At 46.2% G+C, this 19,496-nt stretch overlaps 1 non-coding gene across 1 annotated transcript; it reads left to right on the forward strand.

Annotated features, from left to right (window-relative positions):
• Positions 1–11,729: 11,729 nt before the first annotated feature.
• On the forward strand, positions 11,730–11,807 carry Trnaa-ggc (transfer RNA alanine (anticodon GGC)). Its single transcript has one exon. It is a non-coding gene; the product is annotated as a tRNA-Ala (tRNA).
• The last annotated feature ends 7,689 nt before the right edge of the window (positions 11,808–19,496 follow it).

Consider the following 19,496-nt stretch of genomic DNA (forward strand, 5'->3'; position numbering starts at 1 on the left):
CTCCAAATAGACTGAAAACTCAAAATGTACTGAGAACTCAAAATGTACTCAAACTCAAAATGGACTCAAAACTCAAAATGTACTCAAAACTCGAAATGAACTCAGAACTCAAAATGGGCTAAAAACTCGAAATGAATTCAGAACTCAAATGGCCTCACAATTCTCTCGTGCTTAGAATTTACTCGGGCTCAGATGGACTCTGTTTTCATAAGCATTCAGTGTTTTCAAATTCACGCGTGGTAAAAATATTACGGGTGCAAATTCGGGACCTCAAACTCTTGCATTCGGCACGACATGACCCGTAGCTCCTGTGAGGTCGGAAGCAATTTTCGTTGACGATTTAGTACATGCTGCCCATGATCAGTAGCGCTGGTTGAAAGCAATCGTAAGTATATATTGGATGTCAAGCTCTTGATGTAGGGTCCGTGTGCTTGTTCATGACAGAGGCGGTTCAGACGCGATGGTGTGCTGGGTCCCTGGGTCGAAACAAGCAGGATTAGGCGAGGGGATGTGCGCTTACGGCTCTGTTCATTTACGTCGAAGCTGTTTAGGGTTACGGCTCCGTGCATTCTTGCTCTCCATCCTGAAAAAACGCCTTGTGTCAAAGCAAACTGTCCCCGCGAATCTCTGAAGCGCGAGGCGCTCATGGGTATTCCTTTGCTTTTTTAATGCGTAGCATTCTTTGCCGTGTACCCCGCTACGCCGCCCCCCGAGAAGATCGTGTAACGCCCTGCATTTACACAAAAATGCAGATATCACGGAAGTTCAACCTGTTATCATTATAAAAGCGGAAATGTAGAGAGTTCATCAAACAAAAGGTTAAAAAACTAAAAAAAATATTCAGAAGAAAAAATATCGAAAATGGCGAACCGTGTAACACGGGAGTCATGGATAGTCTCAGATTGGGTTAAAATTCAGAGAGATGTAGCCCTTAAGAATGTGGGGTATCAAATTGAGGGTCTCGAAGACGGAAATAACGTGGGACAAACAAAAAAGTACCTCGTTGTTTCCTGAGGCACTTGTATTAGTTTTTATTGCATTTCCTAAGTGGGATTAGCTCTCGTAGTTCGGAAAAGCACCACGCTATTGTTATAAGCAATTACCGCCACCGTATCCAGCCGGTAACTTCCAGCATGCACGCGTGTGCGTGTGCGAGTGCGAGTGCGTGTGCGCGTGCGCGTGCGCGTGCGTTTCCGTGTGTGTGTTGCATCAGTCATCTCTTCTTTCATTGTGTTTCACAACTAGTCATTGGAGAACTGCATAGCCCGAGTTTATTCGTTTCGTTTACATTGTTATCATGTGCTAGTTTTTATATCTTGCGCTGATGTCTTATTCATAAAAAATCAGTTCGAGCGCACACACAAACTGCGCTTGCTTATTTTTCTGAAGTGTTTTCCTTCTGTCGCAATGTCTGGTTATGTCTTGATTGCTCTGTTGCCTCTCTATCTCCTACACTCTACCAAAAAGTTATTATCTCACAGGTAATTGGCCCATTCTGAATTCGAGTGCACGTTGGTATGCTGTAGAAAGGAAATTACGGACACGAAACCCAGCCGCAAGGCTTATTCATTAACAAATGTGAAATTCGCCTTTCTGATATAACCAGAAAGCATATATAACCAGAAAGCATTTTTATGTTTCTCCCAAGTGATCCCCTTCGGCGAGACTTTAATTTGATACCCCACACACCCTAGCAACATTATATGAAATTCATACCAGTAAAACTATCCATGACTCTCATGACTGTAACCAGGACGCATTATTTAAATGGCCGACGTGATTCCCCTAACTGAAACCTTCAATTTGACACCCCACATGCTTTAGCGGCCTCACCTCGAATTTAACCCAATCTATGACTCATAAGAACTATCTCATCATTAGAACCACAAAGCCTTTTTTTTTTATTTGTACCGCGTGATTCCCCTCGTCAAGACCGTAAATGTGATACCCTACACGCCCTACCGGGGTCACTTCGAATTTTAACCCAATGCAAGCCTCGCCATGAATCTCATGGTTATAACCATAAAGCATTCTTGTATTTATCCTGCGTGATTCTGCTCATCAAGACCATTAATTTGATGCCCATAACATCCTAGCGGAATCAATTTGAATGTTAAACCAATCAATGACCAACCATGACTATCTCATGATATAGCCATACCGCAATTCTGTCCCACGTGATTTCCTTTATCGGAACCTTCAATTTGACGCCCCGCACACCCAGTGGCGTCATTGTGAATTTTAACCAACTTAACGACCCACCTTGACTATGCCATGATAATAAGCCGGAAGCACGTGATTAACCTTATCGAGACCTTTAATTTGATACGCCACAGGACCTAGCGTCATGAACTTGAATTTTAACGAATTCTATTACTAACCACGACTATGTCATAATATAACCATAACGCATTTTTGTTTCAAATGATTCCCCACATCGAGACCTTGAATTTAATTCCCCACATGCCCTCGCAGCGTCATTTTCAATTTTAACCCAATCTCTGACTCATTATTTCTACCTGATGACTACAATCAGGAAGCAGTTTTTATTTACCCCGCGTGGTTCTATTAATTGGGACCTTTCATTTGATACCTTACACCCCTTAGCATCATCAGTTTGACTTTAAACTCAAGATTATGCGGTCATTATTCTGTCTAAAGGGGCGGTGCCCAGTAAATTCAGCTAATTCATTTGAAACGGCAGAAGCGACAGCCCCCGCCCCCTTTTCCCCCCGGCTCTCACCTCTTCCTTTGTGACCCGTAGTATATCAAACCGTTAATAGTAGCAGGCGAACAACAGTCGCCCCAAGCAGGCGAGTAACAGTCGCCCCAAGGTTTCCAGAATAAGCTATCATAATTGATTTGAAGACAAGATTATTGACATGGCTTTTGGATGAATTTCAGGATAATAACGCACGTGCGACGCTCAGCGTATCTGTATATATAATGGATTTAAGAATATGTTTGTCAACTATGTGATTTACAACCCGGAAAATGTCATATGCTTCTGCCGTTAAAATACTTGTATTTACATTCATGGTTCTACCTGCGTTAAAATTGGGTACATGCGCTGCACAAGGCAACGCAGTGAACGTTTTAAACGCATCACAGAAAAACTCTGCAGCCCTGTATTTATCCTCCAGACACATGAAATGCTGCGAAATCCCACTTCTTGGAGTCTTTTTCTGATTGTATTTTAAGAAAGACAAGTATTATGACACAGGACGAAGATGCCATGGGGCTACAAGGTCAGCGTGAGATGCTTTGAATGTGTCTGGAAAGGAGACCTCATGAATACTCACCCCGTCCCTCACTCTCGGTGAGAAGGAAACAGAAATTGATGGGCGGTTTAAAAAGGGTTGAGTTGTAGATGTACCATTAAAAACCAGTTTAAGAGAATGACTATTCATTTTTTAGATTTTGGAGGCTCATAGAAGGTCAACATATGTTTGTTGGTATGCTAAGCACCATTTGTCGCACTCTCCATAAAGACGCCTGACAGATCTTGTGCAGAATGCGCCACAAGACTGGGTTGAGCACTGGGTCGAGCATTGTAAGTGCTGTTTTGGTAGCTGACCCATACACAACAACTTCTGTAGTCCAACCATGACCCTACCAACACGGCGTAAAGGTGAAGCAGGAGTTGTTTGTCTATACCGTATGATTGGTGAGACAGTATTTTCACAATATTTATTGTTTTTAGGCATTTTTTGAGTCGTTTTATGTGAGGGATGGATCTGAGTTTTTCGTCAAACAGCACACCCAAAAACGTGTGTTCCTTTTTTACTGCAATTGATTCACCATTGAGTTTTATGTCGGGATCAGGCAGGATGCCGCGCCTTCTTCAAAATAGAACGCAGGTGCTTTTTGCCGGAATAAGTCTGAAACCGCTTTTGTTTGCCGAGCAAGAAAGTTTGTTTACCCCAAGCTAAACCTGACGTTCACATTAGGACATTTTACATGATTTGAAAGATTTTTGAACGTCATCTACATAAACCAGGCATAAAATAGAGGGAGGTAGTGCCCTAGGGAGCGAGTTCACCTTAAAGATAAAAATGTGCAGCTCAAAACACCACCTTGCGTCACGCCATTATCCGCCACGTGAACATTTGATAGGGCCGACCCAACTCTGACATGAAATGTTCGTGTACACATGCAACTAGAAAGAATGTTCAGCATGTTAGCTGAGATACCAAAATATTTGATTGATTATGGGTTTGAACGTGCCGATGCAATTTAGGCGACGATGCGCGGGGTAGTGGAGGGCTCCGGATTTAGTTTGACCACCTGGGGATCTGTAACGTGCCCCGAAATCTCGTACATACGGCGTTTTTCCCGTTTCGCCTCCATCAGAAAAGCAGCCACCGCAGCCCGGAATTGAACCCGCGATCTCGTGCTCAGCAGCGTAACGCCTTAGCCACTGAGCCACTCCGGCGGGTGCCAAAAAATTTGAAGTGTCCAAGAATGCCATAGTGGCTTGCTATATATCATAAGTTTTTGCATAATCAAAAACACTGTCTTGCAGTATTGCTTATATATGTAAGCATCCTTAAGGTATGCCTCTAAAGAAACCAGTTGATCATTAGTGGATCACCCCGCCCGAAAGCCTGCCTGCAGCTATCGAGGAGGCACTGGTACTCTAGAAAGTACACGAGTCTTCTATTGATCATCTTCTCGAGCAGCTTGCACAGGCAGCTTGTTAGGGCTATGGGACGATAACTAGGAGAGGAAGAGAGATCCTTTCCCTCCATCAGAAAAGCCACTATGATGGCCTCCCTCCAATGCCGTGTAAGGTGCCCCAAAAGCCATATTTTGTGGTAGAGGTGCAAAAGTGGTTCAAGTGTGTCTGCGTGTAAGTGTTGTATGATTGTGTACGAAATGTTGTCTCCACCTGTAGCTCAAGGCTTACAAGTACTCAGAGCCATCTTCAGTTCATGAAGTGTAAAGGGGTAGTTATAGGAGATTTTTGAAATATTGTTCTCCCACAGTGACTTCTTTTCACTAGATGTTTTGTATTTCATGAGTGTTTTTGTAGTGTGCATAGCTTCAACCGTGTTGGAAGTGTTGTACAAGTGTGTTGGCCTGATCTTTGAGAGTGTGCCCTGTTGTGCTCTTCAGGGCCAGCCTGTGTGCCTGTTGTCTTTTGAGGTTACGTATACGTGTCCATAATTTGCGTGTGTCTGTGCACGAGTTTATAGATGTGAGACAGGCATGCCATCTGATCCGTTTTGCATCACGGTCCACGCGCTTCCCGAGTGCTTTTGCCAGTTGGAGGACACAAGGTTATCAGACATAAGGTACCGGCGAAGGACACCCCACGCCTTGTTCTGGGCCACTCGCACTCGCCTGCGGTTTTCGTTCCACCAGGACCTCCTTACGTTGCGCGGGGCCCCGTAGGCCTGAAAATGGATTTGTCTGTGGCATCGAGGATGTCCTCCGTGAGCAGTTGGGTCGCCTCTTATACATCTTGGTGTTTTATGGAAGTGTTGTGTAGTAAAGATGTTTCGGTGAATTTATTGGAGTTTGCTTTTCCCTCACTGAACATTTTGTGAGAGGGGGAAGTGTTTGTGCCTTTGCCTATGTATGTGAGTTTGGTGGAGAAGTGGTCACTACTATAAACGATTGTTTCCACATGCCACTCAAGAAATAGAAAAAGAACTGCAGAGCCAAGAGGGGAGTCAAGATGTGAATAACTGTTTTGTCCTATCTTATAATACATAGCTTCGTTTTGTTATAAAGGCCTGCTCTAGAGGATGTTAGGAATTTTTCAATTAGGCGACCTCGGTCATCTGTGCGGCAAAATCCCCAGAGTGCATTATGTGTATTGAGGTAGCCTAAGATCAAGTACGGTTCAGGTAGTTGATCTATCATTGAGGTAGCCTAAGATCTATCAGAAAACCAGTGTTCGATAGTTGGAAATCCGAAAGAATGCAGAGAGAGGATACCGTTATTACCCTTTATAAATTACTGTTCGAATCGCGACAGCTTCCAGCAAGGTGTTTAGGTGGATGGTGGGTCTCGCTAAGCATATTCGCGGTACAATGGCTACCCCACCTAAAGAATAGTGCAACTGTGCCTGTCTCTTCGAAATACCAATTAGCTATTCAAAAAGAAAATATCTTTACTATTTAGGTGAGCTTCCTGAAGACACATGACACTTGGCTAATGTGAATGAAGTATCTTGTACACACCATCTAGATTGCTGATAAGACCTTTCCAGTTCTATTGAATGAGGTTTTCTGTTCCCATTATTTACATTGAAAAATGTCAGGAGTGTGTGTGTGTGTGTGTGTGTGTGTGTGTGTGTGTGTGTGTGTGTGTGTGTGTGTGTGTGTGTGTGTGTGTGTGTGTGTGTGTGTGTGTGTGTGTGTGTGTGTGTGTGTGTGTGTGTGTGTGTGTGTGTGTGTGTGTGTGTGTGTGTGTCCTGTTTTCTCTTTCGGGGCTATTGCTCTGGGATTGGACTTTTCGGTCCCTTCTCTAGGCTTGGACGGCGGAGGCCGTTCCTTGCGCTGCGTTGCAGGCTGTAACAGCACCACATCCATCTCCTCATCCGATATCACAGAGGTGCCCAACTGGCCCGGCCCCCTGGACTTGGACATCCTTCGGGGACCGTTTGTTTGAACCGCCACCGCCGAGGGCGTCAGGGGCGAAAAAGGTGGCATGGGGGGTGCGGTGGCGGTAGGAGCCGATGCGGTGCCCCCCGTTTTCCTCCCCCCGGCATCCTCCAATGCACTGGAGAACGGGGCGGGAGGAGCGGGAGTGGCAGCGGTCCCGACAGAGGCGGTTGGCACCTTAGCCGTTGCTGCCTCCGCAAGTGGTGTGGTGACAGGTTGGGCTGCCTGAGGCAACCCAGCGGGGGGGTGGGAGAGGGACCAGGTCAGACTCGCTGAACTGGGTCCCTGTGAAAACCAGGCGCCATTCTGTCCTCCGGTGAGCTGCGTCGGCGTACCTCCCAGGGGGAAAGAGGTGAACCTCTTTCTCGCCTCTAGGAAGATGATGTTCTCAGTGACCTTGATGTTGATGATCTTTTTTTCAAGTTGAAATTTTTTTCATGTACGCTGCCTACAGCCCCCCGCAGTTCACACAAGTGAGGGGGCTAGATGTACAATTGTCGCTCGGATGAATATGCGCCACGCATTTTGCACAAGTTGTTCGACCACGGCAAGAGGTTGTACCGTGGCCGAACCGCTGGCACATAAAGCAGCGCCATGGGTTCGGGAATTAGGGACGGATTCAGCACCACATAAAACCTGCATTTATATGTTGTGGGAGTTCTGAACGGTAAAAGGTTAAGATGATGTTCTTGATGGGAATCTGCTTCTCATCTCTGCGGATGGTGATGTGCCTCATGGCAGTTATGCCCTGATCATTCAAGACTTCAAGGAGATGTGCATCTGTTTCGTTCAACACATCTGGCTGAGATCACACCACGAGAGCTGTGTGGGCTCCGCTTGTTTGTGCCCCTGATGTCCTGATCAGCCAGTCTAGTCTGAGCTAGAAGCTTTGTGGACTGCTGCTTGTCCTTTACCTGGGTGAGGAGTTCACCAGTCCTTCGTTTTTTGGCCTTATACGATTTTCCAACTATGGCTTCAAGGTATTTTCCGATCAAGAAATCTGACAGATCTGAGAGTGTAGGCTGGACTGAGGAATTCTATGAAAAGAAATCGAGAGTAATTATCCGGTTCCAGAAATGTTAAGGATGAAAATTGGGGAAAAGATACTTCTGTGCTGCTCGTTACAGTGACCGATCACGTTTGGGGGGAGGGGAGCTTAGAAAATACCATATAGCATTGTATAGAATCAGGGGACGGTGTTTGTTCTTCACTCAGGTTACCCTGATATGGAGAGAGGCTCCCTGGCTGTTTCCCAGCCAGGGAGCCCATCCGCCGGAGCTGGACCTGGGCTCCGACGGCCACCGCTCAAGGTTTCTACCCTTTACCTTAATACTCATTACCACAGTCGGTTACAGCATGAGTATAGAGCTCAGGGTCCGCGGTGTCGCCAATGCTGTCACCAAGATTACTCAAGGTGCCCCGCGCGGGGGATGGTTAATGGGCCATGCCTGTTCGCATGTATTCCTCCGAAATATACAAAAAAAAGTATTTTGGTGTGCGCCCTTCTCCGCGTGCAGCCTACAAAAGAAGGCGGCAGCAGTCCCAGTCCCGGTAGTGAGCTTAAATTACGCTTATTACCCAACCATGTCATATTACTTGCAATACCGGCAGTTGTAGCTTAGAACTTTAGCATGCCAAGTAAGCACGCTGATTGATACAAAACGAGAAATGCACAGTTAAATGCTGCTGAGGCTACGTAAGGTACAAATAGGTGGCTCTGGTTAAACTCTAAGACGAAACAGAAATCTACGTAAACATCTATCATCACCGAAAAGGTAATGCAGGAAAATTCGCAGGCCATTTTTTCGAATCCGGTGGGGAAAATGGTAAAAATAGGAAATTTCGGAACCTAGAAATGGGACTTTTTATCGTCAGTACAAAACATAACTGTACAGGACCAGCAGGCAAATTGAGAATTGTAATAATGGCCAGCATAAGTCGGCATCTCTTAGGTGCGGAGTACCTCAGAACCGCACAATGTCCGCCCGCGTCCGTGCGCATAGCATTTACAATAGCAGAAATCCCACATGCACCGGCAGGATTCGAGGCTCTGCCTGGTGGACCAGAGTTAGTAAGTCGTCTTACCCATTGGGCTACGACCTTGAGTTGGGACCAGCCACCAGAGTCAAACCAGCTTAGTCCCTCGCCTGTAACGGTACGAAGTAACCTATGATCTCCCAAGTACATCCGCGTTCATGCGTGCGGACACCACCATCAACCGATATTCGATTTGAGCCATGAGAGGAGTTTGTATAAGCAATAATAATGGTGCAACTTACGACGCATATCGAGTCACGATCGGGGCGAAATCGGATGTCACTCAGGGCGGAACTTGGATGTTAGTTTGAGCACCCGTACTCCGCACCCTCGCCATCATTTACGGAGTGGATATGCTGCCATTTTTTTTAAATCCGTATTGCCAGGATAACCTGCTTCATGTGGTTGGTGTGAGCAATACCTGATGTGTGTGTGTGTGTGAGAGAGAGAGAGAGAGAGAGAGAGAAAGATAATTAGGAAAAAAGGAGGAGGTGGCGTGAACGTCTTAGGAGTGGTGCACTCCGTCCAGGGCCCCAGGCTCTTCTTATCCTCTCCAGGATAAAAAAATCAGGTTCTCCTGAATCCCAAAATCCCACCTGGGCAGATCTGCCTCCGCTAGCGTGTTAGTGTTTGTGGTGGTGTTTCCGTTGCGCCAGATGATAGAGCAGGCCCATATTTAATGAATTAAGTTTGAAGGGATTCCACATGTGTGTTTAAAAGAACATTTTGACACCCGGTGTTTGTTAGAGTGATTGTCCTTCTTTGCCTCAGTGTTTAGGATTCCGCACTAGAAAGGTTCTTGTCCGGGTTGGGAAAACGGGCTCGTTCACCTCATTGGACGGTGCAGAATTCTCCAAAGCCCTTGGGAGGGGCTGCAGAAGGCTTGGGCTGTTGGCTGCGCTGTGTGCAAAATCTCGCGTAGCGCGGTGGGCCCTTTCGTTTCCCTCCAGCTCCTCGTTTCCACGTGTCTAGACAGTGCGGTGTCACTGATTCGGCGTTTCTGGCTGTAGTTTCTAGAGACGTTTGGGAATTCTCCCATTTATGGTATTTTGAATAGCATTTTTGAAATCTGTGACTATTTGGAGGCTCTAGTTTTTGTGGTGGTGTTTCCGTTGCGCCAGATGATAGAGCAGGCCCATATTTAATGAATTAAGTTTGAAGGGATTCCACATGTGTGTTTAAAAGAACATTTTGACACCCGGTGTTTGTTAGAGTGATTGTCCTTCTTTGCCTCAGTGTTTAGGATTCCGCACTAGAAAGGTTCTTGTCCGGGTTGGGAAAACGGGCTCGTTCACCTCATTGGACGGTGCAGAATTCTCCAAAGCCCTTGGGAGGGGCTGCAGAAGGCTTGGGCTGTTGGCTGCGCTGTGTGCAAAATCTCGCGTAGCGCGGTGGGCCCTTTCGTTTCCCTCCAGCTCCTCGTTTCCACGTGTCTAGACAGTGCGGTGTCACTGATTCGGCGTTTCTGGCTGTAGTTTCTAGAGACGTTTGGGAATTCTCCCATTTATGGTATTTTGAATAGCATTTTTGAAATCTGTGACTATTTGGAGGCTCTAGTTTTTGTGCTGCCCGTACGTTGTTGTCAAGAGGAGAGCACCAGTCGCGGCTTTGTCGGCAGTTGTGTTTGTTAGCGTGAGAAAATGTTTGATCATTTCTTCGTGATCGAGTATAACGAAGGAGGCATTGTTCCCGTCGTAGAAAGGAGCGCCCGAGTATTTGACATTCCTTTGTTTTCAAGTTGTTTCCGCAGGAAGGCTACTCGTGCGGTTCTTCTCTTTTTGTGCACGTAGGGGCTCATGTTTTGTAGGCTGCACTTTCATACTTGTTCATACTTCTCTGCTGATGTCAACTTTGTCAATAATTGAGTGTACGTACGACGGTATGCGTCTGGTGCACCAGGCGCGTACTGGAGGTCGTCAGTTTGGATTTCACATGGGGGGCATTTTTTCTCCGCTTTCCCTCTATCTTTCCAAATTTCTTATCTGTTTAAATAACCTACCACACTATCCCCTTTGTACTCGGAGTTTTTCTCGACTGCCAACCCTTATTTCTGCCTTAAGAAGCCCCTCATTTCCCATTCTGATTCGCTACATGTATGTACGTACATATACCTTTACCGAATCAGGATAGGAAATAAGGGGCTGAGAAATTAAGACAGCCGGTAGGCTAGGCATTGAAAAAAGTTAAGAAAACAGACGGGGAAAATGTGGGGCAGTATTTTTTTAAACAAAGCGGAGCACGCGAAATTCCCAAGCAACGTAATCAATTACCCGAACGTAAATACCCGAGAAAGTGAGGGAAGCAGAGCCGCGAGCGTAGCGTTATGGTCATCGCACCAGACGCGTATTCTGCAGGTTGTCGATTTCTCACCCTTCTATAAACTATAATACACGATTTACCACATTTTAACTCCTCCTTCACGTGGTTTTCTCTATTGCCTACATTTACATTTGTCTATATATATAGAAGCAGATGAAGAATATTCTGACTCAGAAAGAAAGTTGTGAAAAAAGAAGATTCCCTTCACCCGAGTAGTCTGAGTGGCGCGGGCTACCACCCCCAACTGAACGAAACAAAAAACACCTTAACAAATACGCGATAAAGTGTTGGGGAAACAGCCCCGCCTGTAGCGTAGTGGTCATCGCACCAGACCGGTATTAGGGGGGCCGTGGGATCGGATCCCACCCAGCAGGCATTTTTTCGCCACTTTCTTTATGAGTGAAAACATTCTTCATCGGTTTCTATGACCTATCGCATTCCCCCCTTTAATTTCAGAAGTTTTCCTAACTGCCAACCCTTATTCTGTCTTAATTCACCGAGCCCCTCATTTCCCAATTCAGATTCGCTACATGGATATCGAGGACTCTGTTCTGGCAGTCGTGATGACAAAGGTGGATTAAGAGGGTTCAACGCTGGTCGACCACTCTCGACATGTTGTAGACACTCGAGTCACGCCCCGGGGGTTAAAAAGAAGGTTCCCTTCACCCCGAGTACTCCGAGTGGCGCTGGCTAACAACCCCAACTGCAGGAAACAAAAAATACCTTAACATAAATACCCCAGAAAGTGGTGAGGAAACAGCCCGGCCGGTTGCGTAGTGGTCATCGCACCAGACTGGCATTCTGGAGGTCGTGGGTTCGGATCCCACATGGCGGGCATTTTTGCACCCCTTTCTTTCTGACTGAAAACATTCTTCATCTGTTTCTATTACCTATCACATTCCCCCGTCTGCTTTCCGAGGTTTTCTTGACTGCCAATCCTTATGCTGTCTTAATTCACCGAGCCACTCATTTTCATTTGTTTCGCTATATATATATATATATATATATATATATATATATATATATATATATATATATATATATATACAGCAACAAAGTTTTCCTGGACGCCGGTAGAATATACACAAAAATGGTTTCGACCACGGTAAAAAAAGAGAACAGATTTAATAACGTTTCGGCCCAGGGACCGGCCTTCGATCTGAAGAAGGCCGGTCCCTCGGCCGAAACGTTATTAAATCTGTTCTCTTTTTTTAACGTGGTCGAAACCATTTTTGTGTATATATATATATATATATATATATATATATATATATATATATATATATATATATATATATATATATATATATATGTATGTATATATATAGGCGAGGGACGAGGTCTCGGAGACGACATTTATTGTCCTGTTCGGATGAACGTTCCCGGATGAGCACCACGACGACGAAGATTTTTATTTACTGATGGCAAAGGCGATGGGGCGTCAGTACAAGATAGTGACGGTAATGCTTGCACTGCGTATCACACTAATGTAACGCCGCGAATGCACACACAGTTCCCCCCACCCCTTCGGCTGAAGGCGGCTGCCTGGCCGCAGGCGGTTATGGTCGGCCACGGTTGAAACGCTTCGAGCGGGAGACATGCAAGATTTCTGTTCCACGACAGTGACGATTCCTTGGGATATTCACTGGAGAAACCCTATAATTACGGGAGAAACTTGTTTTACGACGACGTAGGGACCTAGGTACCCGAGAAGAAACCTTTCACATAGGCCCGATATGCGAATACGAGTCCAAAGTAGCACCTCGTCCCCTTTGCACAACTGAACAGAACGGTATGATGCGTCGTATTTTGCCTTGCGTTCTTGATGACTCGAATCCGTGTGAAGTCTTGCCATGCGTCGACAGTGGGCGATCCGTATGGCGACCTGTTCATGAAGTGGTGAAGTGGCAGATACCGGAGCAAATAAAAGGCGGTGTCCAGTACAAAATAGGGTTGGCGGCCACAAGCAAGGAAGAACGGGGAGCTTTGGATACTGCGAAAATATGGTCAAAAATATCACATCGTCCAAATAACACCGACAAGTCTGCCATTTGATGCAATGAAGCACCGTGTTCATGAGTCGTTCGAAGGTTGCCGGAGCCTTGCACATCCCAAACGACATGACGTTAAATTTATACAGGCCGCCTGGAGCGAAGGGCAAGGACTAAGAAGTATTCAATCCCTTGCAAACAATATCGTCTATGCGGGGCATAGGATAGACGTCATTTCGAGTAATTTTATTGAGCGCCCGGTAATCTACGGTGAACCTTACGGATCGATCCTTTTTCTCAACCAAAACAACGGAAGAAGACCATGAGGTCTTCGGTGGGCGAATAACCTTCAGTTTGTGTATATCGGCAACATCATCTTGAATTACCTTGCACTCAGACAAGGAGACGCGGTATGGTCGGCGTCGAATCACGGCTGACCCATGCGTTTCAATTCGATGCTCTGTTGCAGCAGTCTGTGTTAGCCCAGGTGAATGAACGTCGAATGACTACCGGTGCTTGGCCAAAACATCGAGTAGTAACTTGGCCTGAGGTCGGGAATGAGCGTGGCAGTAGGAGCTGACATATCCGCTGGCACAGCCATCAATGGGCTAATTGAAGGGGATGTGCTACTGGAAACCACTGAAGCAGGACTGCTATCAGCCACCGAAGCTATTGTAGTTCCTTCAGACAACAGAATGGGTTCACTTGTGTTGTTGAAAGCAGCCAGGACTCCAGACCCACTCACAAATTGAAGGAGGTGTGGTGCGATGGCAATTCCTTGCGGCAGAAATCGAGTACACGGGACCGCCAAAACATCACCTTCGGAGAATGCGTCCAAAGAAACTGGTAGGATGCCTTCAGAACCCGCTTCCACAACGTGATCAGCATTCAACTTGAGTGTGGAGTATGGCACGTCTGGACAACTGAGTTGTGTGTCAGCCATACGGATGCCCTGGTTTCGACAGGAGCTAACGGCAGAGGAAGAGGCAAGAACGTCCCATCCAAGAACGAGGTCATGGGCACATGGGAAAATACCTGCACACTGGATAGAATGGCGAAGTCCTCTTATCAAAATACGCAAGGTACAATAAGCAGTGGGGTTGACGTCATTGCCATTGGTCCCACGTAAAGAAGGACCGGAATAAGGAGTCTTGACATTCCTGAGACGCGAACACAGATTAGCACAAATCACAGAAATGCTAGCCCCAGTGTCAACTAATGCTTCCACTTAAATACCTTCGACAAAAACAAACAGCGTATTAGTCGGTAGTTCAGGAGGAATTGTGGTCGGTCCAAGTAATGCAGTTTTCCCTCCAAAAACTGCAGTACCTAGTTTCCCTGTTGTCTGTTGGGAGCAATGGTAACAGGTGGAAGCGATGACAAGGCACGACGGACGGGCAAAGGGGAATGATGCCGAATAGGGCGAGGATCGTGGGGATGGTCCATGGCGCCAGGAGATCGAGACGAGCGGGCTGGAGGGGGCGAGTACCCACGCTGAGGGGGCCGTAGTTGAAGCGGTTGACTGCTTGAAAGGGCGCATAGCCTTATCGCTCATCTAGCTGGCATCTGTGACAAAAACGGGGAATGTGTGCTCTCATGCCGTAGTAGAAGCACACAGGCCGGTCGCCTGGAGCACGCATTGGTCGCAAAACTGACGAGTAAGGTGCCGGTACCGAAGGCGCAGAGAGGGCGGTCAAGTGGGCGAGCGCATTCGGGTTCTCGATGTGCTCCACGGGAATGGGTGGTCGGGACGCAGCTTCTGAGTACGTGGGAATGTGTAGCGGAGCAGATTGAAATGGCTAGGGAATGTTGGTCATACACGCCAGCTCTTCCTTGGTCACGTCCCGCAGTCGATGTGAGCAGACAGGGGCATTCTGGGGGCAAGGGGCCCCACGCTGCTGTAGCTCCTCGCGTATGATAGCGCGTAATAAAGCACGGAGCTCCACATTCACAGAGGGGCTGGTAGGTCAGGAATCCTGCTGGAGGTGAATAACTTGCAAATTTTCAAGGCGCTGGCATATCGCCCGCACTTGTGCAATGGCGGTGGGTTTTTGAATCGCCAGGGCGTTGACACCGAAAGAGGAAAATAATTTCATGATGTGTCGCACCTTATCCGCCTCTGGCATGTCTTTGTCAACTAAACGACACAGTCCGACGACGTCTTCTATGTAACAAGCGTAGGTTTCCTCCGGGTGCTGTACGCGGGCGTCCAGTTTCTTTTTGGCTCCAGCGCGCTAGCAGAATCTGACGCAGTTGCTGAGTATAGCTGCTCCAATCAGAAATTTGCTCCCCATTATTGTGTACCAGGTGTCGGCCACCTTCTTCAAAGAGAAACCAACGTTCTGTAGCTTGAACGAGTCGTCCCAGCGGTTGAAGGAGCTTACCCTGTTTTACTGACCGAGCCATTCGTCAACGTCTTCACCACGGAGGCCACCGAAAAGCGGAGGATCCCTCTGGTGAGTAGTGATATTAATCGCGGGCTGGACAGGAGCTACTGCCTTGGTAGCACTACGGCTGCTGGGTGCTAGCGTCAAGCACCGACCCGATCGTAGCTCCAGCGGAGCGCCCAAGAGAGATAGTCGTCGGGATCAAGGGCACCCTCCACCACTTGAGAGAGCGAGGAACGAGGTGTCGGAGACGGAGGTTATTGTGCTGCTCGAGCGAACGTTTCGGGAAGCGCGAGTCCATCAATGATGATGATAATTGTTTACAGATGGTAATGGCGATTGGGTGTGAAAACAAGAGATTTGGAAGCGTATTCCTCAGGAATCGCTCTGGCCATGGTAGTCACGTTGTGGCTTATATATATATATATATATATATATATATATATATATATATATAAATATATATATATATATATATATATATATATATATATATAAATATATATATATATATATATATATATATATATTCCTCGGTGCCTCACCTTTTCTCTTCCTAGGGAGCCAGTGCTCTTGCACAAATAACTACTTCCCAGACGGCACCATGAATACACGTATACATATATATTTATTACAGGGAAATAAATGCACATTCCGGGAATATAGTTATACTATTTCTTGTTTGAACGACTTGGGTAAAATAAATTTAGAGAAACTAACAAAACCCAAGCTGTTTTCTTCATGATTGCACTATCTACGAAAGCATGGCGCTAACAGAGGAAGACGAAAGAAGACCGAAAAGACATAAGCAACTACAACTTCCAAGTTCCTTTGTTTTAAAAGACCGCACTGATGTATACACAACTCGAATATAAAGGTTGTCAATGATTTTGGCAACAGTAGCATTTTCTAACTCTTATAAATGAAGAAGTGCATTGAACCATCGCCTTCTGTATTTTTAAAAATGCAGGAGGCGATGATTGAACTAACAACGCGCGCGTACACGCCCCTTTTCTGAGGGTGCCGTACAGACGGTACAGACGTTACAGACAGCAGCAAGCATGACTACAGCAGATTGGTGCTTAGACAACATCTTTAATAAGAGAAAACTCTTTTCCACTGAGGCAAAATAGTGGCCTGCTTACGCACTCCTCGCCGCTTCTTTTTGTAAAATGTGCCTCAATATTCTCACTTTCCGTTTTGTTTCCCGGTAGTTCTTTTTTTTTAATAACGTTGGTCGACATACCGCCGTGCGAAAGTGGATGTGCACAAAAGCTGTTCTAAACAACTACAAATGGTGGTGGGGAGGGTACAAATTGTTCTCCTTGCCTCGGCGGGCTTGTGCCCTGCCCTCAGCTAGTGTTCTGGGTCCGCGCCCTTTTCTACTGCTGTTCCGTGCCGCAGCCGGGAACATTAGTCAGTTCGCCTTACGTGACTTGTGTTTACACTGCGATTGTTCTTGCTCTGCTGGTGCACGCTACTGCCCTCGATCCTAATGCCAATCATTGACAACACGTGTAACTGAATTTCAGTAGGAGAAGTGGTCCAAAGATGCCGTTTTGCCGCAATTTCAGAGGTGTTGTTAACAAATGACCCGGTAGAGGGCGTAGATTTGGCAGTCTCCAACATTTATTAACAAAAAATGGCCACCGTTACTGACTTGCGGAACTGAGTAGCGGTACTGTAATACCTTGCCTACTGTCACTACGCTAAGCTTCTCTGGCGACAATTTCTGGGCCCTGCCAGAGTCCTTATCCTGCCTAGCCTTATGCATGCGGTCGTTGTCTTGGGCAAGAACTGTTCATTTTAGTGACACTCGTCCTGCCTAGCCTGCAAGATAATCTGCAAACATAATGTTTAACAAAAACACATTTTGGGGGTCCCATTGTCAACAGGGGACTTATTCATAATCGCCTTCGGTGCTGTTGTGGTTTCCTTAAATGAATTCTGAGTTGTATTATGTATACCTCATTAGCCTGACGCATACGCTCGGCGTTTTAGGACTTGGCGCTTCGGTGTTTTTTGCAGGGAGATGAAACTGTTTGGGGTAGAGATATACAGCTTTGCTTTGAAAGGTCTTCTGTGGCTAGCATGACGTGCAGCCGCAGCGCTTACAGTAGCCATACGAGGTACCACCTGTCTTGCTGCTAACGGCAAGCCGATGTTCTCTGGCCCTTATCGTTGAAGCGCCATCCAGTTGGGCCACTGTACGAACTCCCGCAATTCAAGGGGACTGTACGCACAACACTGCCGAGCGGGTGGCGTGCCTCTTGGAGCATTTAGCTGGAGCCCTACTTGCCATCAAAGGGCAAGTCTTAGTTCGCATGTTAGCCATATTAGAATGTGCACATTGTATCTGGCAGCGTCTCTCTTGATCTTGTGCGATAACGTATACACTTACGGTATACGTGCGTCTTTTTATTTTTTTTTCGATTCTGTGAAAATGTTGCCATGTTCTAGCTTTTGCAGAAGGCTTTCGCACACACTCCTGGTGACGGCGAGCGGTAATCGAGCAGCTTCCAAGTAACTTAGCTGTTTACTGAAACTGGTTATCATACTATTTTTGCATGACACTTAATTCCGAATTAGGGCATGTACTACCATTTAACCCTCTCGAGCAGTTAAAAATGTGTGCTGTGGAAAAGTAATCGGCTTCTCCTTGTCTTATGATTACACATCCAGCACTATTGGGTCATGGTGAAGCTACATATACGGCCACGAAGCGGATTCCATTCACCCTTTCGCAATTCACGTGTAAACTGCATGCTATTTGTGCAATTAAACCACTCAAATTTTGTGTTTTTAATGACTACTTTTCTCCACGAGGCATTGTTGAACTGAATGCCACGACATATTCCCTGGCGTACACTTTGTTTACTATAATCACAGGACTGTGTAGGGCCAAGGGTGCTATAGTTGCCTCCAACGACCGTTTGTTTCGAGATGGGTATGAACGAGATATCTGGTGTGCGATGGGTAAAGTTGATCAAATCTGTTGATACGACACTCCGCGACTGTACACCAACCTAAGTAATACCAAACTACGCTTATGTACGGAACGAATGGATATAACTAGGCGAAGAGAGCTCCTAGAGTAAGAAAACACGACGTTTATTCCAAATATTTTCGCTCTCATGGTGATTGGACTCAGGCCATTCGGGCTAAAAGCCGCGGTTTCACGAACTCTGCTACCCAGGCGGACCAGCGTTAAAACAGAATGTTTTGAGGGGTATTTAAAAAGCTTGGCTGGAAAAGTATAGTAATAAGGACAAACACGGAAAACGTGAGCCATTTGAGGTTTGCGGCCCAGGAAGTCTTCCTGGGTGAGCATCAAAACACATAGAAACAATGCTCGAGCAACTACCATCAGAAAGCACCGCCGGGGATAAAAATAATTATGAATAAATATAAAGTAATGAGGAATAAGCATGCCCAACTCTAGGTCTTCAGCTTAAGAAAGGAAACGCTAAAAGAAATAAAAGAATACGACTACCTCGGACCAAAACCACGAAAGAGAAATTGAGAATATGTATGGGTTGGGGAGCACTCGTAAAGCACTCCGAAATAATCAAAAGTAAGCTAACTCTGTATCTTAAAAAAATCCAATATCAGTGCATACTGCCGGTGACTGCATACGGAGCTAAAAGTAAGCACTTTACTAAACAAGTACAAAGCAAACTTAGGTCGGCTCAACGGGTCATGGAATGAATAATGTTAAATGTAACACTTTGGGACCGGCCTCTAGCAACCTGGGTCAGAGGGAAAACTAGAGCATAAGACATCACAGTTCGAATAAAGAAAAGAAATGCATTTGGGCTGGCTCGTCAGTGAGATGAACCAACAACTGGAGGACAATTAGGGCAACAGAGTGGATACGAGGACATGGGCGTAGAAGGAGGGGTAGGCCATCAACTCGGGGAAAGGAGGAAATAAAAGAGTAATCAGGCGTAAACTGTGAATTCGAGTAGCGAAGTATTGGAGTGATTGGAAGTCAATGAAAGGGGCCTTTGTCCTGCAGTGTAACCGAGTAGGCTGACGATGACGATGACGATGTAACACAAACGAAGTATTAGAAGTGAAACAGTTGATGACGCTGGGTACGTACATGAAGTGGGGTACATGTATCCACAGGGGAACTGAATATCGCT

The sequence above is a fragment of the Haemaphysalis longicornis genome, unplaced genomic scaffold (genome assembly GCF_048455015.1).
Source record: "Haemaphysalis longicornis isolate Haplotype H1 unplaced genomic scaffold, Haemaphysalis longicornis Haplotype H1 scaffold_7, whole genome shotgun sequence".
Taxonomy (NCBI): domain Eukaryota; kingdom Metazoa; phylum Arthropoda; class Arachnida; order Ixodida; family Ixodidae; genus Haemaphysalis; species Haemaphysalis longicornis.